This window comes from Oryctolagus cuniculus, chromosome 12 (assembly GCF_964237555.1).
Source record: "Oryctolagus cuniculus chromosome 12, mOryCun1.1, whole genome shotgun sequence".
Lineage (NCBI taxonomy): Eukaryota > Metazoa > Chordata > Mammalia > Lagomorpha > Leporidae > Oryctolagus > Oryctolagus cuniculus.
The window spans coordinates 21,061,757-21,071,510 of NC_091443.1; positions in this window are offsets into that span (position 1 = coordinate 21,061,757).

Consider the following 9,754-nt stretch of genomic DNA (forward strand, 5'->3'; position numbering starts at 1 on the left):
TCCGCTACTCTCATGTTAGAAAGCCAGATCAAGAGCCAGCGCTGTGGCTCAATAGGCTAATCCTCCACCTTGCGGCGCCGGCACACCGGGTTCTAGTCCCGGTCGGGGCGCCGGATTCTGTCCCGGTTGCCCCTCTTCCAGGCCAGCTCTCTGCTGTGGCCAGGGAGTGCAGTGGAGGATGGCTCAGGTGCCTGGGCCCTGCACCCCATGGGAGACCAGGAAAAAGCACCTGGCTCCTGGCTCCTGCCATCGGATCAGCGCGGTGCGCCGGCTGCAGCGGCGGCCATTGGAGGGTGAACCAACGGCAAGGGAAGACCTTTCTCTCTCTGTCTCTCTCTCTCACTGTCCACTCTGCCTATCAAAAATAAAAAAATAAAAAAAAAAAAGAAAGCCAGATCAAGAGGGTCCCTGTGATTTGGGGAAACTGAGTCATATAAACAAAATATGATGCTAATGCGGTGTGAAGCCTTAGACCACCCAAAGGTCTGAGCGCATTGGCCATGTCCAACTTCTCACGAGGCTCTAAGATTCATGTCTGTCCAAGATGTCCCTGCTTGATCAATGCCATGTCTGTGTGCATCACACTTAGCATCAGGTGCTAAGACAGGACTAGTGCCAGGAAGCTGGGAAGAGGCCACCACAGCAGCCTGCAACGCTGCCCTCTGCCCCTACCCCAGCACAGGCAGGACGGCCACCACAGCTCCACAGGCTCAGCACACACAGGAGGAACAAGGCCGCAGAAGGCAAAAGGACTCCTAAGGTTCAGGAAAGGAAAGTTCTCCAACTGCCAGGAAGCTCGAGCAAGTTAATAATCGGACTTGACAGGCGGCCAAATGGCTCAGGGCAGCCTGTTCAAACTGTGGGTGTTGTTCAGCCTGGGAGAGAAAAGCACGTAACCAATAGCAGGTAGGATATGAATCAGGCGACTTAGCAAGTTAGGCTGAGAATCTGTTGAGTGCCAAGTCTGTTGGATCCCTGCAAGGCACTCTTTTCTGTCGCTTCTCTTCGTTCCCACTGTCCCTACTCAGGCCCACGTCAACTCCTGGTTTCTCAGAGATATTTAAATGTTCTAAATATGCAACTCATCCAGTTCCTCGCTGCTCATCAAGTAAAATCTAAATCTCCTGGGCTGGCATTCAAAGCCCTGCATAACATGATCCACATCTTGAACAACCCATCCCCTTCCTGGACCCTTGTACTTCAGGCAGACCCAAGCTGCCAAGCACAGCCCTCGTGTTTTTCACGTCAGTGTCTTGGCTCTGGCCGATGTCTCCCAGCCACTCCCACACACCCTTTGGACTCGTTTCTTGGGGGCTGCCACAACAAATTACCACACGCTGGGTGGCTTAAAACAACAGAAACCATTCGCTCACGGTTCTGCAGGCCGCAAGTCCAAAATCAAGGTGTCAGCAGGGTTGGCTCTTTCTGGAAGCTCTGGGGGCAAATCTGTTCCAGGCCTCTCTCCCCTGGCTGCTGCTGGCTTCCTGCAGACTGTGGCGTTCTTTGACCTGGGGCTGCCAGTCCCTGCCACTGACCCAGCCTGGCCTTCTCTCTGCTTTTCAGTCTCAAATCTCCCTCTCCCTTTCTCATCTAAGGACACCTGACAGTGGATCAAGGGCCTGCCCTAAATCCAGGGCGATCTCATCTTAAAATCCATTTTTATTTTTACTTTGTTTTGTATTTGAGAGGCACAGAGAGAAACAACACTAGTTCCCATCCTCAGGTTCACTCACCAAATGGCCACCGTGGCTGGGGCTGGGTCAGGCTAAACCAGGGAACCAGGAACTCAGTCTCGGTCTTCCACGTGGGTGGCACGAGTCCAATCACCTGAGCCATTACTGCTACCTGCCAGGGTCCACCCCAGCAGGAAGCTGGAGTCAGGAGCCAGAGCCGGGCATACAGCCCAGGCACCCCGACGTGGGATTCGGGCATCTGAACCAGCCCCTTATTCGCTAGGCTAAATGCCTGTCACTCATCTCAGAATTCTTCATTATAGCTGCAAAGTTCAAATAAATTCCCATTCACAGCTTCAGGGTGCACATGTCTTTGGGGGGGCCACAATTAGCCCACTGCTCTGTTAGGCCCATGCTCTTTTGCTGCCTGTCTGGGAAGAAAATCCACGCCCAGCCCTAAGCAGTAATGTCTCCTGCCTATAAACTGCCAAGACACTTAACCGGATGGACTCTGTGTTGTCGGTGTTTGCACGCAAGGCTTAGTTTCGGGTGAGTTTATGGGTCTCCCTTTCTTCATCTTTGGAACTGAGAAGAAATTACATCTATTCATAGCATCAGTTGGATTTTTTTAAAAAGCATTAAGGGACTTAGAACAGTGCCTAGACATAATAAGTCACCAGTACGTGCTATAATTATCACTATCTGATCATCCACCTTCCCCACCGCAGTGGAAACTCCTTAGAGACAGGCATCTCTGCTCCTCCGCGGTGAGTAAGGAGCACCTGCCACAGATTGCGGGTGGATGATGGGAGAAGGTGGCAGGTGAGTCATTGGGAAGTAGAGATGCGCAGTGGGAACTGTGCTGGGGGCAGCGCCTTGTCAGTCCAGCGCTCCATCCATAGTGAAAAGTGCTCAGATCCCCCGCAAGGAAGGAGAGTCTCGTCTTGGTCCTTCCGAAAACATTGCTACTACCTACACGTCTTCCCTTTGACTCACAGCTTGGAGACCTGCCCCTCAGTGCCCTTCTGAGCAAACGCAGCACACCCCAGGAGACTCCCTGCTCCCAAGAACTTGGTGGCTGATTCGTCATGGCGGTAATTATATTTCATTATTCCCATCATACCCCTTGGCACTGACGTGCTTCCGAAATAGCAGGGAAGGGGAGGGGGGAGCGACTCCTGGTTCAAGGGGAGAGTGACGCAGCAGCCGTGGGGGCTGGGGAACAGATAGATGTGCTGACTCACTCCAGCCTGGATCTCCTCCCCGACTGCCTGCCTCTCCAGGCCCGCAGGAGCTGTGAGAGTCTTTGCTGGGCCGCTGCTAGTTCTTGCCACACCCTCACCCTCCTGCACACAATCCCAGGAGCTGGTTTGTAACACAGCCTTCCAGAGGGCCAGCACCGCCTAGACCTGGAGTGGGGAACCAAGGGCCATTTGCATATTTGTAACATCATTCGCAGGCCATACAAAGTGATCGACTTAAACATTAGCCTGCTCTAGATTGATCGAATTTCCAGTCCTGCCTGTGGTTGCCTTGGCAGGGATTTCCTGGGCCTTAGATGGCCCACAGGCTGGATGTTCCCCACTCCTGCTCTAGACAGATGGTGTGCTCTGAATTTTTCTAGATTTTCAGTGTTAGAACTGAGGGCTGGGAGCAAGCTTTAGCTTAACAGTTAAGACACCTGCAGCTCATATGCCTAACTCGGGCTCCAGATTCCAGCCTCCTGCTAATGCATACTCAGGGAGGCAGCAGGTAGTTGGGTAGTTGGGCTCAAGTAGTTGGGTCCGGGGGTAGAAGGCCTGGATTGAGTTCCTGAGTCCCAGCCTCAGCCTAGCCCAGCCACAGCCATTGCAGGCATTTGGGAATTCAACCAGCAGGTGTGCGCTCTCTCTGTCTCTCTTTTCATCTGGGCAGGGCGGGGGTGGGGGCTGGGGGGGTGAGGAATGTGAGGGGAGGAGGAGGGATGAAAAAGAATCAAGGGCTGGCCACTCGTTATGTGCCAGACCCTGTCCTGTGTGCTCCACTGATTACATCACAGAATTCTTAGGACAATTGTAAGGGAGATCTATTATTAGCTGCACATCCCGGGAGAACACTAAGGCTCCGAATGTAAGTAACTTGCCTAAAGCTACAGTCCTCGTGTGCTACTCAGCGAGACTTCCAGCTGAGGTCTAACTCCCAAGTCCAGGCTCTTGAGCTCCGCTCTCCCGCCGTCTCCTAAGCTGCTTCCACGTGATGGGAAAGGCAGATTTTCTCTCTCCACAACTGCACAAATGAGGTCCACCTTCATATCTAAGCAGTGGCTGCAAATAACATTTTCTGTCCCTCAGGTTCACAAACATCGGGGCAGACACTTCACAGGCGGACAAACAGTGCGATCTCAGAAACGCATTGACTTGGCAGAGTAAACGGGAATGGGCTTCAAGCTTCTAATTCATCGGAATTCATGAATTAACTCTGGAGGAAAAGATCGCGGGGGAGAGACATTTCCGGCCTCACCCTAGCTATCGAGGGTGCGTGTGCAGGCATGTGCAAGGATCCATTTGGGAGTGAGGTGCATACAAAGTGAAGCTTACTGAAAAGGCAGAAACTGAACTCCTGCTGTGTACGTTCCAGGCAAATATTATAAAACCTAGGCCAGCGCCGCGGCTCACTAGGCTAATCCTCTGCCTTGCGGCGCCGGCACACCGGGTTCTAGTCCCGGTCGGGGCACCGGATTCTGTCCGGGTTGCCCCTCTTCCAGGCCAGCTCTCTGCTGTGGCCCAGGAAGGCAGTGGAGGAAGGCCCAAGTATTTGGGCCCTGCACCCGCATGGGAGACCAGGAAAAGCACCTGGCTCCTGGCTTCGGATCAGCGTGATGCGCTGGCCACAGCGCGCCGGCTGCAGCGCCCATTGGAGGGTGAACCAAGGGCAAAGGAAGACCTTTCTCTCTGTCTCTCTCTCTCTCACTGTCCACTCTGCCTGTCAACAACAACAACAACAACAACAAAACAAAAAACAAAACAAACAAACCAAAAACCCTAATCTGCTATGCAGCGTGCACGCAGCGGGCCAGGAGCCACTGACTGGACTCAGAAGTCCCCAGATGTGGGATGAGTGTTTGGCCTAGTGTTTAAGGTACCCACATCCATGCTGGAGTACCTAGGTTCAATACCTGTCTCTGGCTTCTGACGGCAGCTCCTGCTATCGCCACTTACAAGAGAGACCTGGATTGAGTTCCTGGCTTCTGGCTTCTGGCTTCTGGCTTCTGGCTTCAGCCCTGGCCCCACCCCAGATGTCCGGTATTTGGGGAGCAAACCAGAGGATGGGAGGCCGGCCCCGCGGCTCACTAGGCTAATCCTCCGCCTTGCGGCGCCGGCACATCCGGTTCTAGTCCCGGTCGGGGCGCCGGATTCTGTCCCGGTTGCCCCTCTTCCAGTCCAGCTGTCTGCTGTGGCCAGGGAGTGCAGTGGAGGATGGCCCAAGTGCTTGGGCCCTGCACCCCATGGGAGAAGTACCTGGCTCCTGCCATCGGATCAGCGCAGTGCGCCGACCGCGGCAGCCATTGGAGGGTGAACCAACAGCAAAAGGAAGACCTTTCTCTGTGTCTCTCTCTCTCACTGTCCACTCTGCCTGTCAAAAACAAACAAACAAACAACAACAACAAAAAAAAAAACAACCAGAGGATGGGAAGGCTGTCTGTCTGTGTCTATCTCTCTGAGAAAGAAGACAGAATCCCAGAAACAGAGATAAATCCCATCGTGTGCTCAATTTGGAAAACAGTAAAGCAACTCTTTCCCACCCAGAATCAGCACTGATTGATTTAGTTCTGTTCCATAGAACGAACTGCCAAAGTGATGTACAGAAATAACACTTCCTCCTTATGTTTTTAAAAATCCTGCACTCTTTATTCTAAAAACTCTCTGGTGGGAGATATTTGCACAGAAAGAAAATAATATTGATTAGTCAAAAAAGGAGAAAGGAACTTGGGAGATTTTAATTCTTTAGTTTTATATGGAAGCAGGCCATTTTCCTGGGAACATGAAAGACAGCAGCAGTCTGTGTCCAGCAGGGGCCACCCGAGAAGGAAGGCAGTGACATTCATGGGCAGGGATGGTGGATTTCCCATGGGCTGAGGCTGGTGAACCACGACCATGGAGATGGGGGAGGGGACTCGCTCCTGTGCCCCGACTCCTCCGTGGCTGATTCCCACCCGGGCTCCCTCCCAGGGGCTGATGTCTGTGCTCCGTACCCCCCGAAAGGGAAGGTGGAACGACTGCGGTTACTGTCGTTTCAGACGATTGCTAAAAGGACAAGAATGCATCACACGGTGACCACGAGAAGACCTGCCAGCAGTGCTCCGGTCCACCTCTGTCTGGAAACTGACAGCTCAGTGTCACTGTCAATCAGAGCCAGCGTCCAGGGTTCCTGAGAGGAGGCTACAGCTGTCTCACTTACAAAAGTGCCACCGAATTCAATTATGCCCTCGGCTAACCCCACGCATACAAACGTTTGTTTTCCGGCCTTTTCCAAGGCAGCAAAGTTGCCTCTCAAGTTCAACACCTTCAAGGTAGTGTGAATGTGGATCATTCTACACACGCTTTTTTTTTTTTAACCAGAGATAATTTATTTATTTTTTATTTGAAAGGCAGAGTGGCAGAGAGAGAGACAGAGAGAGATCTTCCTTCTGCTGATTCACTCCCACAACGGCCAGTTCTGGGGCAGGCTGAACCCAGGAACTCCATCCTGGTCCCCCACTCAGAGAGCAGGGGCCCAAGTACTTCGGCTACCATCTGCTGCCTTCCCGGGTGCACTGGGAGAAAGCTGGACAGGAAGCAGAGCAGCCAGGCCTTGACCCGGCCTCTGGGATGGGATGTCTGTGTCACAAGTGGAGGTTTAACCCACTGGCCGCTGGGCCAGCCCCTCCCAACAAGCACTTTTCATTGAACTGCCAAAAATGGAGTTTCCTTGTGTCAAATGTACAAATGTATGTCTTTAAAAAAAAACGGCCGGCGCTCCGGCTCACTAGGCTAATCCTCTGCCTGCGGCGCCGGCATACCAGGTTCTAGTCCTGGTCGGGGCGCGGGATTCTGTCCTGGTTGCCCCTCTTCCAGGCCAGCCCTCTGCTGTGGCCTGGGAGTGCAGTGGAGAATGGCCCAAGTGCTTGGGCCCTGCACCCCATGGGAGACCAGGAGAAGCACCTGGCTCCTGCCTTCGGATCAGCGCAGCACACTGGCCATAGCGGCCATTTGGGGAGTGAACCAACGAAAGGAAGACCTTTCTATCTCTCTCTCTCTCACTAACTCTGCCTGTCAAAAAAAAAAAAAAAAAAAAAGAAAGAAAAAGAAAAAAAGGAAAAAAAGAAGACACCTAGAGGGCGCCTGTACCCCTTTGTGCCCTCAGCCCTGAAAAGCCTGCACCGCAAACCAAGCCCTTGTGGAGAGGAAGGAGCGCCCCCTAGTGAAGCAGAGCTTCTCAACAGTCCTTCCACACTAAAGCTCCGTCTCCAGTTCTTTTTTTTTTTTTTTTTTTTTCAATTGTAACATAATTGTACAAATGTATGGAGTACAATGCAATGCTTTGATACCTGTGTACATTGTGTAGGGATAAAGTCAAGGTGGTTAGCAAATGCATCATTTCACACTTATCATTTCTGTTTGGAGAAATCTTCAAAATCCTCTCACTGAAATATATAATGCATTATTAACTAGAGTTCACCTACCACACTACAGAACATATTCATCCTATCCAGCTGCAACTTTGTAGCCATTAGCCAGCCATTCCATTGTTCTGGAGGGTTCCTCCCAGGGCCCAGCTACCAGGTGACTGCCTTTGCAGGCTGTGGCCCAGGGTGCAGGGCTTCGAAACTTCAAGGACCATTAAAATCAACTGATAGCTGAGAAGAATCTACCAGCTCCCCCAATTTTTTTAAATTCCAAACCTGAAATTAATAAGTTTAATTAAATGGCCCAAAACATCACTAGTCACAAACAATTCAACTCTTTTTTTTTAACTTTTATTTAATGAATATAAATTTCCAAAGTACAGCTTATGGATTACAATGGCTTCCCCCCCATAACTTCCCTCCCACCCGCAACCCTCCCCTTTCCCACTCCCTCTCCCCTTCCATTGACATCAAGATTCATTTTCAATTCTCTTTATATACAGAAGATCAGTTTAGCATATATTAAGTAAAGATTTCAACAGTTTGCACCCACATAGAAACACAAAGTGACAAATACTGTTTGAGTACTAGTTAGCATTAAATTACAATGTACAGCACATTAAGGACAGAGATCCTACATGAGGAGTAAGTGTACAGTGACTCCTGTTGTTGACTTAACAAATTGACACTCTTGTTTATGGCATCAGTAATCACCCGAGGCTCTTGTCATGAGTTGTCAAGGCTATGGAAGCCTTTTGAGTTCACCAACTCTGATCATATTTAGACAAGGTCATAGTCAAAATGGAAGTTCTCTCCTCCCTTCAGAGAAGGGTCTTTGATGACCTGTTCTTTCCACTGGGATCTCACTCACGGAGATCTTTCATTTAGGTCATTTTTTTTGTTTTGTTTTGACAGTGTCTTGGCTTTCCATGCCTAAAATACTCTCATGGGCTTTTCAGCCAGATCTGCATGCCTTAAGGGCTGAACAATTCAACTCTTAAATATTTATACATAAAGTATATATAACACAGAATGTGAGTTGATTTTACATTTTCTAGGATGAAGGGTGGGTCCTCTAAAGATTCAAAGGCATTTTTTTTTTAAGTTTAAGGGTTTTATTATCAAAGTCTTGTAAAACAATTTCAGAAACTGTACATCAACATGGCACAGACTGTAGCCTACTTTTGTATTTGCTGCACAAAAGTGAAGCTTGAAACTCCTGTAACTAGGAACAGTTGCCTAACTACTTTGCATATAACATGGAATCACTGTGTGCATGTGATTACTACTGCAGTAATAGTTAACACAAATTTATTGGTTTTATACATCTTGAGATCAAATAAAAAGTACATTATCAAGTAGATTTGTCTTATTTTAAAAGCATATGAAGGTCAATTTAAAATGCACTACCCTCTTTTTCATCAATGAGTTTAAAACTTTGAAAATCAGAACAAGAGAGAACTTTATTTTACAGATGAACTCCGAATAGTTGGAGAGCTGTGGGGAGCAATCCGGACTAGACTGAGTTACTGGAATTAAGACTTATTCTATGCATCTGCTCTCCCACAATATGGCGCTGGGAGAGAAGTAAACAGCTTCTACACAGCTGCCTCCAGTTCAGCTAATAAACTGTAGGACTTGCTCCTGATTGGAGAGCAGCGTACTCGGCGTGTGGGCAGCCGAGTTAGGATTGGCGGAGGAGGACTATAAAGGAGGAGAGAGACGGCATGCACCAGGAACATCTAAGGGGAATACCTGTGCAGCCCCCGAGAGAGCCGGCCGGCGGTGTGCCGCTCCCCTGCGGAAGTGGGGAATGTGGCCAGGGGGAACTGCCCTTCCACGGAGGTGGAAGGGATAGTAGCCAACCCGGGAAGAACCAGCAGCAAACCCGGGGAGGGCCGAGCAGACGAAAGAACAGCGCAGGGTCCTGTGTTGCTCCTCCACGAAGAGGGGGAGCGACATAATGGTGCCGTGACTCGGATATGAAGCCTAGGCAGGGCTTAGTGTCGTTCCTCCACGAAGAGGGGGAGCGACAGAGAGCTTTCACTGATGTAGACGTGGAATAAATTATTTCAGAAAAAAAAAATCCCCAAACACCTTATGAAAAAGTATACAACTCTACTTCAAAATAAGCTCTTTACTCACTGCCAAAGACAGTTTTATTTGAAATCTTATTTCTGTAATTAAAGCCTAATTAGCCATCAAAAAAGGTTAGTGCATATACAGACAACCTTTCAAAGTTAAACGAAAGCCACAAAAATTTAGCCATAAGGCTCAAAGGATTATCTATCTCAAATGCTCATTTCCAGATGTAATCTAACAATGTTAATTTGTCATGTCAACAAACAAGACCATAAGTAGATCCATCATGTTGGAAGATTTTAATGACATTTAGGATATTCTTGCCACAGTAACATGCAATCAGTGCATTCCCTAC